This window comes from Manis javanica, chromosome 1, assembly GCF_040802235.1.
Source record: "Manis javanica isolate MJ-LG chromosome 1, MJ_LKY, whole genome shotgun sequence".
In the NCBI taxonomy this organism is placed as follows: Eukaryota; Metazoa; Chordata; class Mammalia; order Pholidota; family Manidae; genus Manis; species Manis javanica.
Genome location: NC_133156.1, coordinates 160,437,902 through 160,456,640, shown reverse-complemented (window position 1 = coordinate 160,456,640; position 18,739 = coordinate 160,437,902). Strand labels below are relative to the sequence as shown.

At 46.7% G+C, this 18,739-nt stretch overlaps 1 protein-coding gene and 1 long non-coding RNA gene across 4 annotated transcripts in view; one reads left to right on the top strand and one right to left on the bottom strand.

The window, feature by feature from the left end:
* Window positions 1-1,509: 1,509 nt before the first annotated feature.
* Window positions 1,510-3,617, bottom strand: LOC140850021 (uncharacterized). The gene is made up of 2 exons (XR_012132660.1): window positions 3,527-3,617; window positions 1,510-2,704 (listed from the first exon to the last, which is right to left on the bottom strand). It is a non-coding gene; the product is annotated as an uncharacterized lncRNA (long non-coding RNA).
* A 140-nt stretch (window positions 3,618-3,757) lies between these two features.
* The window catches only part of NPAS2 (neuronal PAS domain protein 2), a 144,973-nt gene continuing 129,991 nt past the window's right edge, over window positions 3,758-18,739 (top strand). The window contains exons 1-2 of one of the 3 annotated variants that reach the window (XM_037019997.2): window positions 3,758-4,010; window positions 4,568-4,767. The gene's annotated coding sequence lies outside the window, so the exon portion shown is untranslated. Of the gene's footprint in view, window positions 4,011-4,046; window positions 4,768-18,739 lie in introns of those variants that run through there. The other 2 variants (XM_037019998.2, XM_017673160.3) reach the window with 2 other exon arrangements.

Below are 18,739 nucleotides of genomic sequence, written 5' to 3'. Positions count from 1 at the left end.
CACTATCCTACACTTTTCTTTTGCTGTGAAGCTTCTACAGGACTTAAGTGTTTAAATTCGAACCTTGATATTTCAATTGCAGGGTGGACATTCTTGAATCCTTCCTCTCAAGGTGCTCCTAAGCCCTGGCCTTATAGTCATTCAGTCTCCAGTTATTGGGCTCTGAAGCTGCTTTTTCATCCTTACACTGCCCCAGCTGTCCCTTCTGCCGTGGTTGTAATGGTTTTCTTGCCCAGCATAATGTTACCTACCGAATGATACATGGTACTGTGTTTTCTTTTTCTTTTTAATTGTGAAGTGAAAACTGCTACTCAGAGGGAAGAATCCATAAATGGGCTTCTGATATTCATATAAAAACAAAGAAGACCCTTCTATTGTGTGATTAGTCAGAAACACTGTGACAATATCTTTCAGCACAGAACCCTGCCCTTGTTGTCTATTCTTAAGTCTGTGTTTAATTTTCTTACTGTAAATACCTACTGTGGGTCCCAGGCCCTGAGCTTGTGCTATGTTATCGTAGTAGCCACACATTCTTGCCTGCATATGTTATCATGTATGGACCCCTTTAGTGTACGTATTTTGAGAATTTAGTTGGATAGGTATTCTTAATTAGGCTGTACCACAGCTTCACTTCTATGATGGAAAAGATATCCAGAGACAGCAAATCCTTTGAATTGTTTCACTGATATCTTCAAAGATTGATATAATTGACTATAGTTAAAAATTTGGATCCTCCCCTCCCTAAATTTGGATTCTTTGAAAAATATCTGGGATTCTTGGACACACCACTGCAGCATTCAATTAACGAAGGCACATTCTTTTAAAAGACAAACCACATAAGACTTGAGAATTTCCCAAAATTGGCAATGCAGTTTTGAAATGGTTCTTTTGCTCCACACTGTGCATTTTAAATGATGCCTAGATTATGATCTAGTTTGACTTCATTATCTGGTTGATGGAAATGCCTCGTGCCAATGTCACCTCCTCCAAGAAGACTATCCTGATTCCTTCCTTAGAGCCTATGTGGTACTTTGTCTTCTAGCACTAGCCCTATTTGGCCTCATTTTTACTCATGCCTCTACATTGTAAATCCTTCTTGTACAGGAGCTGCTGTAAAGTTTCCCTTGCTCCCTCACAGGCCAAGCCCAGCTTAATTCACGACAAGCCTTCAACAAACACTAATAAAAGAAACTGACCTGTCAAATGTATAGAATGAAGAGATGGTAAACTTCCCTCTTCAACCCTCTTCTACATTTTGGGGGGCAGGCACATTCTTTTGGGGACTGTGTTGTGCTCTAGTCCTGACTGGTTCTGTGCTGTAGACTCCATTCCCCCGTATGGTCAGATAGGTGTCCTACCCCAGTGGGATTAACAGTAGGAGATGGGGTGGAGTCTGGAATAAGTGGGACAACTACATATACATCATCTCCATGATTAAAAGGCAGAAAGCACACATTTGGTTAAGATATCCTACTGGGCAACAAGTGAAAACAGACCATATCAAAATACTTGTTGCGTTGCAGAATTATTTGATGTTTTACTATGGTAGGCCATTTCTTTCCTAAAAGGTCATTTAATGATTGTTCAACTAGTTCCCAAAAGGAAGGAGGAGGAAGTTGGAATCTCTTTCAAAGCAAGATAGGAAGGGAGGTGGCTTTAAATTCTGCATTAAATCCGGTTAAAAGCACACAGCTTTCTTTATTCTTTAGTAGATATTTGTCATGGCCATGCTTTAAGGGCAGAGTGAAACCTACTTGCTTGAAGGAAAAGGAGGGGGTAGGAAAACAAAGCAAAATAAAATAAATTAAACCTTTTTTTCTCCTTTTGAAAAGGGAGGGACTTCAAAATCATAATGTGTCAAATACGTCTTCCTCCTTCCTGAAAAGCTCTCCAAGTCAGGAGCGAAGGAAGAATACCTAAGCTTCTCTCAGGATGTTCAAAGCGCCTTGCAGCTGATTATTTTTCAGGAGGAGAATTAGACAAAAATAATACAAGCGGGAAATAAAGAGAATGACCTACTTTACAGGGGGGAAAAAGGAGCTCTGTGTGAGCGTTTTGATCTAATTGACGGTGTGGGGTTGCATGCCCAAATAAGGCACTGTTGGTCGGGTCTGCACAGGAGAGAGCCTGTCTTGAACTCGAGGAGGTTGAGGATAAAGCAAAAGGTCCTGGAACCCAGCAGGGAGTCGACCCCCAGTCCGCCGCCCGGGGTGGTGTTGAGAAGGCCCTAGGAGAGTCCTTCTGACCACAAAACCGAGTGTGAGAGAAAAGGACCTGTGGGGGCGCTTTCCTCTCCAGGGCTACTTGCCGGAATGTGCAAGGGACGGAGGGTCATCGGAATAAGGCTGCTGGGCGCACAGTGCTGGGCTTAGACACTGTCTGTACCTATGCGATGTCAGGGAAGGGGTAGAGGACCTCTCTCCTCGTCTGGGCTTTCCCCCAGGCGCCTCCATTTAGTGAACGCTGCCGCCGCGGGTTGAGGGAGGTCTGCGAGTCTAGGGGAACCGGGTCACGGTTCCGGGCCTCGACCGGGCACCTGGTCTCCCGACTCGGTCTCAAAGACCCGCGGAATATCAAACAGCAGCTCCCGGCTCCCGGGGACTATGTGCATCTCTTCTGTCGGGCGTTTGCGGGAGCCGTGGTGAAAGGCTCCTTGTTTCCTCGTGCGCCGCTCCAGCTTCTCTTTTCTTGGATTCTCGCCTGTCTCCTCCCACAGAGGGGGGGAAAAAAAAGGTCACGTATGTTTGGAAAAATATGTAGGTCAGTGGAACATTTCCTGCACTGGTACAAAAGGAGAGGAGGGCAGCGGGGAAGGGGACGGAGAGGCAGAGTGGAGTTCCGGTGGGCGCTCCTGGCAGCAGCTCCCACCCTACGTGCCTCCGCCCGGGAGTGGGCGCGAGGTAGGGGGGGGGCGCAATTAGTCGGTTCCTTTCCACCCTTGACCCGTTTTCCGGACAGGCTCTGTTCGCGCTGGAAGAAACGCCAATTATTTTCCCCCAGCAGGCGCTGCGGTCCTCCCCTGATCCGCGCTCGCCACCTTCTCCCCGGACCCCAGCGTCCCAACTCCTCCCCCAATCCCCTCCTCCGGCCTGCCGCTCATTGAGAAATCGCTGTGGTCCCCGCGCAGGGACGCGTCCTGTGCCCGGGATCTGGCTCTGCGCGAAGTCCGGCGCGGCCAGTACGGCGTGGAAGGGCTGAGAGTAGCGTGGTGGCCCCCAACGCACCGAAAAGCCGGGTAGCAGCGGGCCGGGCGAGGGTCTGCACCAGGCAGGGGAGGTAGACTCCCGGTTACCCCCAGTGACAACTTCAGCGGGACCTCAGCTGGCAGCCCCGCATCCGCTTGCTTCCCCTCTCAGCCAGTTCACCTCTAAGCACCCCCACCAATACACACACCGCACGCAGTCCCGACCCTGCGCCCCAGGCCCGACGCCGCGCGTCCCCGGCAGCCTAGCAGAGGCGGAGACGGCTTCGGGGAGAGGGAGTGTCTGCGCCGCCCAGGGAATTTGGGGGTCGGGGGTCCATCTACCCAAATGGAGCGAGGGGAGCGAGTCCCAGGCTGGTTCGCGGCCGGGGCCCGGCGGGCGGCCAGGAGCGAGACAGCCGCGCGAGCGCAGGGCAGGAGGAGGACGAGGAGGAGGAGGAGGGAGGGAAGGCGGGGGAGAGGGAGGGAAGAGAAGGGAGGCGGAGGGGGAGGAGGAAGAGGCGCGGCGGCGCTGCCCGCCGGCTCTGCGTGCGGAAGAGTTTGCCGCGCGAGCAGCCGGCCTCCCGCAGGAGCCCAAGAACCCGCGCGGCTGCAGCCCGGGAGCAGCGGCCGCGTAGCTCGCAGACCCGCAGCCGCGGCGGCGGCGGCGGCGGCGGCGGCAGCAGCAGCGAGTGCAGCGCCTCCCGCCGCCGCCCGGGAGGACCTCGCCGCGCCCGCTCGCCGCCTCTACTCCCAGCGGCGGCGGGAGGCGCGTCTCCCCGGCCCAGTCCGCGCCCGGCCCGGCGGGGCCGCCCCGGCCCGCTCCGAGGTAAGGGGCCGCTCTCGGGGACGCGGGGGGCCCGGGGTGAGAGAACGTGCGCGCGGGGTCGCGGGACTCGGTCACCTGCTCGCCCGCGCGAAGGACGCGCGGGGCGGGGAGCTTCGGCTCCGAGCTGCGCAGCGCGGGAGTCAGGGGCGTAGGGTGGTGGGTCCCCACACCCACCCTCGGGTCCCGCTGCCCCGGACGTCCCTCCCGAGGACTGCCGCAGCGGCCAGGCTGGTGGGTTCGGTGTGCGCCTCGCCGTAGGAGGCAGAGGACTCAGCGCTCCGAACCTCAGGATTTGAGGGAGTTCAGAGTCGGGGTGGATAGAGGCCGTGCCCAGGTAGCAGCCTTGTGGGTTGCCCATTGGCCTCCCTGAGCCCCATCGCGCCCCCTCTCCGAAGCTGGGGGTGCCAGGGACCCTGGAGAGTGCGGCGTCCGCGCCCCGGGCCCGCGGTCTCTCTGGGCCCCTAGGTCGGATTTGGTTCCGGGCGAGATTTGGAGCCCCGTCTTCCCTGGACGCTGAGGGAGCGCGCAGCCTAGCTCTTGGCGTCGTCTTGCCGCAGGAAGCTCCCCGTCGGATGCCAGCGTGTTGTTTTGCTGGGAGGTGTGCCCCCTCCTCTAACCGAGGAGGGAGGAGCGCCTTTACCTGTCAGTAGAGACGCGCAGGTTCGGAATCCGGGAGCGGGGGAGCCCCGATGGGTACCAAAGGACTAAATTGAAAACCAGCCTTGCTCATCTGCCTGCACCTCCTTAACTGCTCGAGGTAAGAAAGTTTGTTTTCAGCCCTGTGATTCATAAATAATTAGTAACAACTTTTGTTGATGAAACATGATGGAAACCTTAAAAATACACACACATTTCCATGAAGTCTAAAAACTCACGAGATTGTATTCAGGAGGTTTTAGTTCGGAAAGTTAAAAGCCGTGGAGTTCAACAGGTGTTGCGAAGGGGTCCGAGAGGGAAGAATTCCATCTGTTCCGTCTTTAGTACCTGCTGCGTTGGTATCTGGCCCCAAATTCCTTAAACTGGCTTGGCCTGTCTATTTACAGGTAAAATATTGAGTAGTTACTAAATTAACTTAGTTAGCAGAGAGAACTGGTCATTCTTGATAATTTAGAACCCCAACTTTCTTTTCCTTACTAGGAAGGCTTTCCGGTTTGGACTTCCCAGATAATTAGCTCTAAAGCAGTTCCTGGCAAGGTTTAGCTCTGTCCAAACCTCTACCTATCTCACACTCACATAGTCCCTGACCAGTGAATTAATTGACCAACTAATTATAGCTTGCATTAAAACAGAGCTGCCCTCTTTAGGAGGTGCCAGTTCAAAATTCAAGCGCAAGTACAAGCTCTTTCTGCTACTCAGATTTACTTAAAGGAAAAGCTTGCCAAAAATAACCCTAAAATGTATTTTTAAATTACTCCCTTTAAAAGAGTTATTCTGACTTGCGCCACTATTTTGAAAAGCAGAATATCTGTGTTTAATTATGCAGCTAAGCCAGGACCCATAGAAGTATTTGGCATTTCTCAGCAGTCTACTTAAAATTTAGTTAAAAATAAAGTATGCAATATAAAGCCATTCAGTGAGTGTATTCCATTTCACAGAGAGATGTGGAGTGTGGCTTAGAAGAATTGTAAATGTGCTGCTTTTAGGCATTTCCTTCTTAGAAATCAATGCCTGAATTTATTTGCTGATCTGTCCCACTGTGCGCAAATGTAGAATCGGGTTTATTTTCACTACTCCCCAGAGCGACTCCTGTGGAGTCAAGAGAAGGGAATACATGCTTGAGGAAGTATGTTACTAATAAAACGTTGCCCCCGAAATAGTTAAACATGCCAAGAAAAGAAATCAAGGGAGGCTTTACTAATGAGTATGATAAAAAAAAATCCCCTGATATAAGAGCATTCAGATGGTGGCTAAAGAATTCATCTTTATGTAGAAAATAATAATTGATTTTTTTTTTAGCTCATCTAGTTCTTTTAAGAGTTTGAGCCCTTTTTCTGTTTCAGTCTGTTTAATAATGAAATTAATTCAAAAAATTGTAAAAATGGTTAAAAATGACCCACATCATCTGATGTGTGTTGTTATTAAGTTAATTCATCTTATTTTTTGAACATTCTTTCTTAACTCTTGGTCATCTTTAGAGTGGCTCAGAATATGCCACTTCATTTTTAGGTTACAAATTCAAAATTAATGTGTTTTTTTTTAAGATTAAAATCATGCATATACTTTTTATATCACCGTCTTTATATGCTGATTTTTTCAAAGTCTTGCTTTGGAACCTTAAGAATCCAAAGGGCCAAGCCCTTTCTCTATTTTTTTACAAGTTTGTATTTTGTTTTTTACATGGAAAATCAAGTCTTTGCATTGTGATCAGGACACTGTCCCATGCACACAGTGACATCTCTTTTCCAAGAGAGGTCAGATTGTGAGGTGTTGAAAATAGCCCAATGACTCAGCATTCTTGGCTGCTTTACACCAATGATTTAATTGGCTGTATCAATAGAAGCATCTAATTGATTTTCACATTTAAATAGCGGAAATGATACTTGATGCATTATTTGCTTACAGAAACATTAAATTGGCAAGGTCCTGATCGCCTTCTACTTGTAGCAAAGATGAGATGTCAGAGACTGGCACATTCATACTCCCCACAGCACCTCTTCCCTATGAGGCCTTGTTCATAATAGGTGCTCAATAAATAGGTGTAGGAAATGAACTGAATTGCCCATGGTAGTCATGCAAAAGTTAGAACTTTCTGAATGCTAATGGAGTAACTAATTATAATTCTAATTTAAATTCAATGATGATTAATAGGACCTTAGAGCACTAAATAAACACTTATTAAATGTGAACATATGTTTAAAAAGGGGAATTTTTTTAATGCAGATTTTAGCTAAGGCACTATTGTTTCTCACTGAATTCTTTAGCATTGGCGACCACTTGGCATTTTAAACGAAGCAATCTCTTAGGTAAAATCACACAGAGATCGCTTGAATTTCTGCAGTAATAGAACAATGTGTGGTTTCTACTTGATGACTCAGAATAGAAAGAAGAGAGTTTATCTTCTACACTGATGTGAAAGAAAAAAACAACAAAGGTGTATTAAAGAAGGTAGAGAGAGGGTGCTGAACATTGTGTCACAAACTGCAGTGCACGTCATCACCTGAGGACTTTGTCAAATGCAGGTGCTGACTCAGCAGGTCCGGGCTGGGGCACAAGAGTCAGCGTTTCTTACGAGTTCCTAGGTCCTGATGCTGCAATACACTAACAAGGCTCTGGATTACACTTAGTTCAATTCAGCATCTATTTACTGAACATCTGTGTAGGCTCAGGTGATAGAAAAATAAAGAATATATGGGTCCTTTCTGTCTTCAAGGAGCTTACAAGATGAGGAAAGAGATTCTTTCTAGACTGAAAATGAGATCCTGGGCTGACACTCAGCAAGGTGGTAGCCAGAGAGGGGCCCAGGAAAGTGGATTTTCTAGTAGGGCACCCCCATTGCTGACCTTGACCTCTAGCTTTCTTTGACTGGAAAGCTTTGTGACTTGGCAGGAAATAAAATGCAGATACTGAAATCAGATAGACATAGGGTAACCTCTCTGCTTGGCTACTGTGTGATTTGGAGCAACTTTTGTAACCTCTCTAAGCCTCAGTGTCCTGGTCAGAAAAAGAGTGGGACAGACACTCACTGATAGGGTCACTGGTAAAGGACCCATAACAAAAGTGATTCCTTTTATTACTGTGGATGGGGAAGAGAGGGCTGGTTGGCACAGGGGAAGAAGAGGGTCTGAAATATTTTTCCCTGTAGTTCTCCAATTAGAGATTCAATTTGGTTGACCAACCAATCCAAGCTGGTAGTAGAGAACCGGGCTTGTGCTGGAATGTGGGCAGCTGTGGAAATGAATCAGATGCAAAATAGAGTTCCCAGGAGAGGACCACCTCCACTCTGCTCCTGCAGTGGCCTGGCCTCTGGTCAGCCTTGGTTATCCCTTTCTTGCCAAGGCTGTTCCTGGTACTTACCTTGCAGGTTCTGTTGATGAAGACTGGCTGGTATTTGTGGCAGTCAGGCACTCCTTAGAAATACGGTTCGGAAGGTAGGGCAAGTGCCTCTCCTCCTTGAAGGGCCTTGGTGCATTCCATGGTAGAGCACTTCCAAGAATTAAAGCCATCAGTCAGTCCTTTTCAGTTTAGCATGATTTGCCTGAAATTAGTGTAGGGCATGTTGGAATTTACCAGGTGTACTTCATACTCTGAGAAGATTGCTTCCCCCAGATATCCCAGGAGGATGGAATTCCAGTGCAGTGGTCTTCTTCATCCTGATCTTAAGAGAGAATCTGGGTGACACTTGAAATACTTCAAGCAACATTGAAGTATTGCTCTGTGTGTGTGTGTGTACCTTAGAGTCCCATTTATTGCTTGCAAATGAGATTTCTCTGCTACCACTCCCATTCCATGGTCCCCTAAAAGAAATAATGAAAACCAACCTGTAAGAGAATGGCAAAGGCAGTTGGATGTGTACGGGAAGGCAAAGTAAAAGAGTGATCAGTCAGCAGGGTAGAGGGGACCAAGGGAGGGAAGGGAGAGCGCCTGAGCATCAGACTGCAGATCAGAGCAGTGACAGGGCCAGAGGGTTGCAGGTAGGGTCCCCGGACCCAACTTTGTGGACTTTGCTGCTTTGCTGAAGGATATGGAAGGTCATGTTCCCAATCAGTGAAAATCATCTGGGCTTCTGGAAGAGCAAGCCCAAGTAAAGGGAGGCAGGTGACAGAAGTGAGGAGTGGGAGCCTTCCAGCCTCTTGTGAACCATGAATGGTGTCACACAATTTCACAAAGGAAATTTGTGCTCTTGAAAGTCAAAATATTGAGAAATGGAGAAAATTTTTTAAGTTACTACTTCTCTGTTATAAAAGTATATTTAATTTTTAGAAGGTATAGAAAAGAATGAAAAAAAAATGAAGTTTCCTCACAATCTCAAGGTATACTTACTGTCAGTCTTTTTTTCTATGTATTAAATTTTTTTAATGTTAGGCTTTTGAAAATATAACCTTGTAAAAATTTCAAATAATCCATAACGTCTTATAGTTAAAAAAAAAAAAAATCCCCGTCACCCTTAGTGGCCTACCTAATAGTCATTGCCTTTTACCTGCCCAGCAAAAACCTGATTTTGCTCCTTCCTCTGTATGTCTCAGGTGAGTCCTGATTGGCCAAGCCCCTTTGGTAGACCTGCTGTCCTTGCTCATGATTGGCTCAGGGTGAGCATGTGGACCTCCTTGTGGCCAATAAAACGTGGTGGCTTCCCTGACCTTTAAAGGGAAGCAGGGGAAGAAACTGCCCTATTCTTCTCCTGGGCACAGGATGCCTGGAGGTGGGGCAGCCACTGGCCACCAGAGCAGGTGAGGCCAGGTCCTAGCTGACCCAAAGAATACAAGGGCAAAGAATGGGGCCTCCACAGTGTCCTTGACCAAGAAGGAGTCTGGTTTGGAACATTTGAGAGATCCTGACCACTTAAAGCAGGTTAAATTATGTCTTTTGTTATTAGTTGTAGCCAGAAGTGTCCTCATCCATGTACCCCACAACTCTCCACCTTCTCAGGACCTGATTAGTTAACCATGGGGGTGTATTCTGCTAGCCATTTTTCTGTGCATTTACACCAAAATATATATGTATCCATATATACATTTTCATTTTAAACAAACATACTCATTCTATGCATTATTTAGCAACTTTTTTACGGCATGAGATATTTTGGGTCATTCTTCATTTCGACTTCATTCTTTTTAAAGGCTATGTAGTAATATTCAGGAGCATGGCTGACACATAATTCATCCCATTCCCTATTGCTAAACATTTATTGTACTTTTTTCCATTTTAGTGTTACCAACAGTGTTTGTATTAACTTCCATATCTGTGTATCTTCGGGTACATTCCAAGTTTTTCTCAGGGATTACTAGGAGGGGATTCGTGGGTAAAGGGGCATATCTGTTTGAAATATTGGTAGATACTGCCCGATTGATGACTGAGATAGCTATGCCCATGACCCTTTGCACCCATAGTGTGTAAACTAACATTGAAATATCACATAACCCAGCAATTCCACTTCTGGAAATTTATCTGAAGAAAAAAAAATCACTAACCTGAAAAGATATATGTACTCCCATGTTTCTTGCAGTATTATTTACAGTGTCTAAAACATGGAAACAACTTAAATGTCCACTGACAGATGAATGGATAAAGAAGGTGTGGCACCTGTTTACAATGGACTATTACTCAGCCATAAGAAAGGGTGAAGTCTTGCCATTTGAGACCACATGGGTGGACCTACAGGGTATAATGCTCAGTGAAATAAGTCAGACAGAGAAAGACAAATACCGTATGATTTCACTTATTTGTGGAATCTAAAAAATAAAACAAATGAAGAAACAAAACAGAAATAACTCATAAACACAGAGAAGAGACTGGTGGTTGCCATGGCAGGGGAGGGTGGGAGACTGTGAAATAGGTGAAGAGGAAAAAAATTAGAGCGTTTGATTTCTTGCTCTGGATGATGATTACATGAGTGTATACACATGTCAAAATTCATCAAGCTGTACACCTAAGATCTGTGCATTTTATTATAGGTACCTTAATATAAAAATGTTTTTTAATTAAAAATTTTTAAATAAAATAGCGCTGCTCATGCCTCTCCCACCCAGAGCATGTAAAGGTGCCTTTTAATGGCTACATAATAGCCCATGGTAATCTTTTTGGAGTGTTTCAGCGATTTGTAAAGATACGAAAGAGAATATTTGGAGCTCCCCATGGAAACGAAGTAGACATCATCAGCCTCACAGTGATCTAGAGAGTCCTGGAAGCGGTGTCAGGAAATACTCCGCTCTAGTCATGTTTCCAAGAAAACTCTGAGGAGGTGGCTGTCCAGACCCTTCTCCATCCAGGCAGTCAGCCAGGAGCTGCCAGGCCCTTCTGAGATGCTTGGCTGTTTCCAGGATCCATAGAGTTTATGCTTTAACAGACATTCATTCTCCAACTATACGGGAGTCACTTAAATCCTTATGCATTGCCTGGTATGTAGCTAAAAGTGAGTTTGCTCTATGCTTTGGCATTTTACGATTCTGCTGGGAAGACAGGACAACAAAATGGGAGGAATGAAACCCATGGAAAACATTAATCACATTTTTTGTCTCTTTAATTCAGAGAAGAAAATCTAACATTTCAAGGAAGTTCCCTGGGGCAGGATAACTCCACTTCCAGTCTGCTGCCTCATCATTGGTCGTCTCTGTGGACCTTCAGTCCTGTGGGGGTGGTTTCACTAAAAGTCCCTTTCAGTGAAATGCGGACTTATCTCTAGGGCTATATAGAAGAGTCCGGTAGTTTTTCAGTTTCAGAACTAGATAGCTTTTATTTTCCACTATTCTGTTTTGCATGGTTAAGACCTTGTTAGAAACAGACAGCAGAGAGCTGTACTCATCACAGTATATGAGGTGTTGACAGACGGATGGAGGGGGCTAGATGTCACCTTGTAGTGGAGAAGTTTGTTGAGGTATTTTGGAGTTGGGGAGTGGGGGTCCCATCTGGCTGCTACACCTATCCAAGAGATCATGCATGTGTCACATCCCCTTCCTTTGTGCTGTGCACGGAAGACATGGCCTACAGAGGCGTCCTCAGTTACTACAGAAGATGCCCGTTTCCGTGGAGACTGTGATCTAAGAGAACCAGGAGGAAAGCTTTGAAACCCCATTTTTGTGTGCATTTGTGCTGAGGAGTGGAGGCAGACATGTTATGCAGAATGTTCAAGAGCCATTGCTGTGTAGCTCGGGAATATGTCATCTAAAGACCCAAAGAGATGACTCTTGACCTCCCAGGCTTTCTTAATGATCAGAGAAGATCTTATTTTTATGGTCTCTCATCCCTTTCCCTTCAAAGCGATTATCAGAGAGAGAGAGACTCATTCACAGCCAACTTCTATGGCAATTTTGAAGAGGTTTTTAGTACCTCTCATGTTAGAGAACTTCTTTCTATTTCCAATCACATGTAGCCCTTGGCTGATGATAATCTCTTGGATTTATGGCTCAGGATAAACTGATTTCACTTGAGGTAAGAGAGCTGCTTATTTTTGAGCTGCTTCTGGGGCCTTTCCAGAACGATTCCACTCTTAGCCTCTGTCTCTCAGCTATCTGTTCTGAGAGTGGTAAGGTAGCCTCGGTCCACCTGGTCCTGGGATCATGGGAGTGCTTGTCATACTCCTCATACTCCCTTCTGGCATCTACAGCTCACTCCCACACACCAAACAGGCAGGCAGCTCATGAAATATCTCAACCCTTTGAAAGGTACTGCCTTTGGAGACTGAGTCCGGGGGAAGCATAGAAACCCTCGATTTAGATTTAAAGGTGGCCTTGGTGACCATGAACATAAGACCCCTCCCCTGCATTACACTTCTCTATCCTGACTTCTCCACTATGTCAGGCTTGTAACTGCTACCCATTTCTCCCCTTCCTTGCTGTCCCTCACCCCTGGGCTCCTAGCACCTCTTGAGTGGGCAGTGGGATGCTTTCTGCAAGGCGTCCACAGACATGGCCACCAGTATTGCTGCCCTTGCCAACATGTGTGCATGTCGTTCTCATGACCGAGCCTGGGTTTGGGCTGTTCTGCAAGCCCCTGGACTCCAAGCACCTCATGTGGGGCAGGCTGGGGGGTGTTTGGGGTGTTCTGTGAAGCAATGAGTAAAGAACCCGTCAGGGTCCTGTCTGCCAGATGACAGGGCGATCCACTCAGCAGTGTCTCAAGAAACACTACAGCACCCTGCTTCTACCACGGGGGCCTGTGCACCTGCCTTCCCACCTGGGGGCAGTTCCTTGGCCACCCTGGCCCCCTGATTTCTTTAGAAACCTGCTCCAAGCACTCACCTGTCAGGTTTTCCTGAAGGATCCAATTACTTATGTACTGCATGAGAATCTCCGGCTGCTATTCGCTCCTCAGCCAGGGCCTGGGACTACAGCTGCACAACTCTGCAGGTGCTGTGCCCCTGTGCTCTGCGAAATATGTCTTGGCCACCAGGTGACTGGCTCCAGTTTGTGCTACATGTATTTGGACGTGTGTGGTTTGGTGTAAGTGGAATTACACGGGGCGGGTTGGGGGTTGAGGAAGAGTCTGGCCTTCTTCCCGCGGGGGGTGGGTTTCCTCTCATCTCCCCACGCCGGGGCCAGGGGCATTCTCTAAGCATACAGCAAGATGCAGCTGACCAGCTTCAGAGACCCAGGTTGATCCCTTCCTGGCAAAGACCTGGGGCATAGTGGGGGCTAGTGAAGGAGATACTGTGCTTACAGTTTGAAAAGCATAGTTGCTTCCATGTTCCCCATTTCTATGAAGTTGTGCTGTGTTTACTTGAATTAGCTGTTCAAAGTGGTCAGCTCTCTGACCTCTACATACAAAATGCCCTGTTCCCATCTGGCCACATGTCTCCGTCCATGTCCCTAATAAGCAGCAGAGTCTTGTTGAGCACATCAAGTTTGTTCTTGGGGTGGTATCATTGGGATGAATTTACTTAAGGCTGGTGTTGCCTAACAGCTCCAGTTTGGCAGTTCTTGTATATATATTGCAGGCTGTTCATGAGATACCTATAAAAACACTCAGCCTTCTCTTCTGGTGTGGCAGCATTGACCTATGACCTGGCTTTAAAGCACAGCATGTCAGCAGCCGTTGTCTTATGGGGCAGCAGCATTTTTAAGTGGTTTCATTAAAGACACCTTGTGACCTATAGCGGAAGTGTTGGCACAGTGACAAGGCCATTATGGCCAACTGACCTTGGCAAGTGACATCCACTGCAAAACTCAGTCTCTTCCTCTATAAAAGGGAGGTATTAACACTAAAGGGTAAAACCAAAGGTGTAAAAAGAGTTCCATCAAAATGAAAAGTATTGTCCTTAAAACTTGCTGCTGTGACCAGCTCATTGCTCAGACTCCCCCACACCCAGCTGGGTAAATGCCAGCCTCAAGGAGATCTCTTTTTTGAAAGAACTACCTGTCTTTTCCAGACAAGGTATATGTCAGCAGTTAAAAACAATATATCGTGGTGTTCTCTTGAAAGCCTACATCCTAGGAAAACGTGAGGTACTTAAAGTATAGAAGCCAAACACTTAGCAGGTCTTGGGATTACACAGGGTTTTATGGTTTGCATTGGGAAACTTTTGCCGATTATAAGAACAAAGTAGCCTGATAGCCCTCATGTCTGAAAATTCAGTACCAATCAAATAGGCTCTGTGTATTCCCATGGACTCTGAGAGATTTTATGGGATATATGGGGCATTTCGCCATCCTCGATGTGACATGTGCTATTTCTTGTGACCTTTTGTTTTTTCTCTCATGGGGGCTGGCCTGAGGAATTGTAACTTGGCACTGACCTCCCTGGGAGCGTCCGGTTCCTTTCCTCTATTGTCAGGATCTCCTGAAGACCAAGCATCACCTGATTTTCAATGAAACTGCTTTAGTCTTTAGGTTGGACACACACAAGCATCCCGATACTGGTTAATAAGTAGGTTTTGCAATGGAAGGAAAGGACCCACTAAAAGAAAAAAGAGGGGATGTGAACTCCACAGTCCAAACAGGTTTATTGCTAAACCTGAGAGGGCCCCCTCTGTCCTGGCCAGCAGAACAAAGGAAAAAAGGGGCCTCTCACAGGTCAAGAGGCTTTTTATGGCCAGGATTTTCGGCGGGCTTTTGAGGTGAGGGATCAAGGGAAAGGGGGGCTTGTGGCTTGCTGACGTGTCCTCTGGAGGATGCTTGTAGCCTAAGTAAGATGAAACCTAGGTCTCTCTGAGATGGTGAGTGGGTTTATTCAAAAAGGCAGTACTCCCGTCCAGATTCTGTCACCCACAGTGGACTTCATGTTTGTGCCCCACATTCATGTGTTGACACCCTCATCCCAGTGGGATGGGATTAAGAGGTGGGGCCTTTGAGAGGTGGTTAGGCCATGAGGGTGGAGCCTCATGGATGGAATTAGTGCCCTTAAAAGAAGAGGCCAGAGAGCTAGCTAGCCCTCTTTCCACCATGTGAGGACACTGCAGGAACTAGGAAGAGGGTCCTCACTGGAACCGACCTTGCTGGCACCCTGATCCTAGGCTTCCAGCCTCCAGAATGGTAAGAGATACATTGTGCTGTTGACCATCCAGTGCAACCTGGCTCGCGTTCTGCAGACGACAAGTAGAGCTTCAGAAAGCAAAGGGGCCTCTCCCTGCTGCCAGAACTCCTGGTTCCGCTACCAGGCAGGCCTGCTGACCCCCTCCCATGAGGTTCAGGGCATCCCATCCTCTGCTTAGACCTGAGGCTGTGACTTCTCAGGCTGAACTCCAGCCTGTCTGCATGATGAGGCTGTCTGCAGCCTCGCCAGCACACTCACCACCCAGAAGAAACAGGAGGAACACTGCTGCCTGAACGGCCAGCCTCACCCGGATTGTCTTATCTGCCTCAACACGCAGCATAGTCTGCTCTCCACATGAGTACAGTGAGATAAAGTAGTCCCGGGCTGCCAGGAACAGGGAGAAATGAGCACAAGGCTGGACACAGACTGGCGGCTTTCACTTCTGGAACCCGCTCACCCCTGCCGGCACTGACACTTGACCTCCTTCCAGATAAACAGAATAAAAGCACAGCACGCACTCCAGTCTGTGATGAAGAGGAAATGTCCATTTATTTTAACAACTTCTAATAGTGCTCCTTATGCACAGGGGTCAGGGTCAATGGTGGGACTTGCCCAGCTGCACTTTTTTAACCCTTAACTCATCACTGCCACTTCTTGGGCATCTCTTTGTCTTTTTCCCTAATAAATTAGGCAGGGTAAGATATCATTAGATACAGGGGGCAGGGAGGCTGTGCTAACCTGTTAAATCACACACATTAGCTTAGCGGATTTGAGCCCAGTCTCTGGAGGGGAGCACTGTTTATTCCCATTTTTACGTATGAGAAGTTAAGTGACTTGCCTGAGGTCATTCAGAGCAGGAACTTGCATTTAGCCTTTTAAAGAAGGACTCAAAATAGAATAGCCGGTTTTCATTTACTTTTTCTGAAAGGCCACTTCCAAGAAGAAAGCATATGTATAAAACAAATTAAACATGACTTCTTTAGCTTAGGTGGTTTTCTTGAGTGTGGGGGGTACCTGTGGCCGCCAGGTTCACCCCGGGCTGGAAAACAGCTTGGATCTGGTGTCCGTTTCCACCCAGCTCCCTGGAAGAGCAGGCTGCAGGAGAAAGGGTGCAGGGGAGGAAAGCTGGCAGGAAAATCTGTTTTAGGGAAAAATCATTATTCTCTCCCTTGCCATCTTGTAGTGGCTAACCTGCTTCTCAGAACTGTTTCTTTGCTGTAATATGGACTGTTAAATCAGGGCACTCAGTACGTCTCTCCTCAATTCCTCTCACATCTGGTGTATCTTTCTTCAGTTGTGCTCAACAGAGTCAACATGGACAGGTGGGGCCCGCCTCATCCCACGTTTGCAAAAGTCCGTTTCACCCCAGTTGCATCATTCCCAGGCCTAGGTATCTAGTAGCTGAGTGATTTACGGAGGAGCCTCCTAGAAGTCTCCCAGGGGCCACCTTTTCCCCTCTGCAACGAACCTCAGAACAAAGGTGAACATAAAGGAGAATATACGTAGGCAAGATACTAAAGACTTTTGAGTAACAGATTTCGAAGGTGTTGCTCTTCAGTTTGACTACTTGTGCGGCATCTGAGTTGTGAATAGCAGTTCAGAAAACCCCAAGCCCACAGCTGTGGGCAGAGGTGCCCGCTCGACGTGTGGGTGGAGCACTGGGGAGCCCTGTTAGAGCAGTTACGTCATTGTCCCTTGTCCTGCCCCCATCATTTATGGAAACAGAAACCCCCAAATCAGCCTCAGTAAGAGGATCTGACTGTCCTGGGATTGGCGTACCTAGGCACACAGAAAATTCAGTCTGTTCCAGCCACTTTGTTCAGCCTTGTATTGCACCCACACCAGAGGCAGAATTGGCCACCCAGCGCCTTCTCAGAATGAGTGTCACACCTGACGGCAGAGCAATGTCAGGGGAAAGAGTGTACAGGGCTTGGGAGGTGTGGTTTTCCCCAGCTTTCCCTGATGAGGACAAGTTTGGTTGGAAAGAACATGAGCTGAGGTTGGTAGGTTGTGAAATGCGGTGCTTAGTTCTGGGGCAGATGTTTCAGGACCTGGAATGAAAGCGAAAAATACCTTTGAACAACTTAGTGTAGCCAAAACTGTTGGCAGCCCTCACATTGCTGTTTCCAGTAAATGATGTTCCCAGATACCTGAGTTGCTCAGCAGCGAGCCCCCATCCTTCTAGAATTTCTTACTGTTGTAGGGCAAACCTAGTGTTCCAGGGAGATGTTCTTCTAGCCATAGTGGAAGCTTGAATCCATTTGAATTCAGGCAGAATAGCCACTTCATTCAGATACCTTGAGACCCATACTGGATCTATTTTATATTCTGCCTAAAAACTAGATTGTAAATGTGCTGTACTTATCTGAACATCCTGTCCTCTTTATTATTATGCCTAAATAGGGATTGCCATTTTTAACAGTTTACACTTTACTTTTGCAATGTCCTCTTTCCACATGTGAGGAAACTTCTGGGAAATACTTGAGTTTAGGTTCCAATCTGACTGAAGATAAACCAAATTTTCTTCAAATTGGTCTTTTTCTCTTCTTCAAACTGAAGCAAAGAAAAATTGGGCTTAGGCAGAGAAGAGATGATATGGAAGACAGACACTGTCCTCCTTGGCTTTGATTCTTAGGGTTGCATCTCCCCAGGAGCATGTCCTTCAAGAAGGACAGTCAGACCACCAGAGCCATCATTTTACAGAATGGGAAACTGAGGCTGGGCTTGGCAGAGGCCATCATTGCCCCTCCTCCTGTCCCACCAACTCCTCCCCCCGCCAGCCCACTCTTTTGCCCCACCTGTCTTGTTAATTGTACAAACAGGAGGAGGATTGTAGCGGTGAAATAAAAGACAAATACCACATAGTTTAAGTCCCCACATTGCCACCATCCATTTAGTTTATTTTTGTGATCCCGGTGAGTTGGATAGATAACAAGAAACATTTTTAATTTGCTTGTCATGATTGTGTGTAGTCATTTAATTTCTTTTCCTTGAAGATTAATTAGCATTGTCTGTGCATTGAAATGGAGAGACCAGTAGCCCCAGGGCTATATCACCCCTGAACCCCTTTTAGCCACAAGGAAGTACTTTCTCTAACATCCTCTGAGAAACTGAGAACTACAAGGCCCTGCCTTCCAAAAGGATGTTTGTGGTGATCAAGTAAGATAATTGAGGGTGAACACACTTTGAAAATTGTTAGTACTTAAGAAGTATAAGGGGTGCTTTGATCTATTGCTTTGAAGAATTCATTGTTTAATATGCAAAAAAATAGGGTGAAATTTTAGATTGATTTTTGTGGTCTAATACAGATTATTTTTGTGGTCCGTCCAGTTTTTTTCTCCTTCTATTTCATTTTTATTAAAGATTGACATCAGGCATGTCTAGAACTTTGGTTTCATATCAGTCAAGCACATACTTGACTCTTGAAATCCATCTTCTTCTGTAGACAATCTTTGAATGGTATGTAAAACAGCTATGGTGTATTTTAAATAACACTTTTTGTTTTTTGATGGAATTTAGGGTTGATTAAAAATGTGTTAAGGCAAGCCGTTGTCATTTCTATGCAGGGAGTTTGTATTTTGATATTTTTCATGAAAAACAAATGT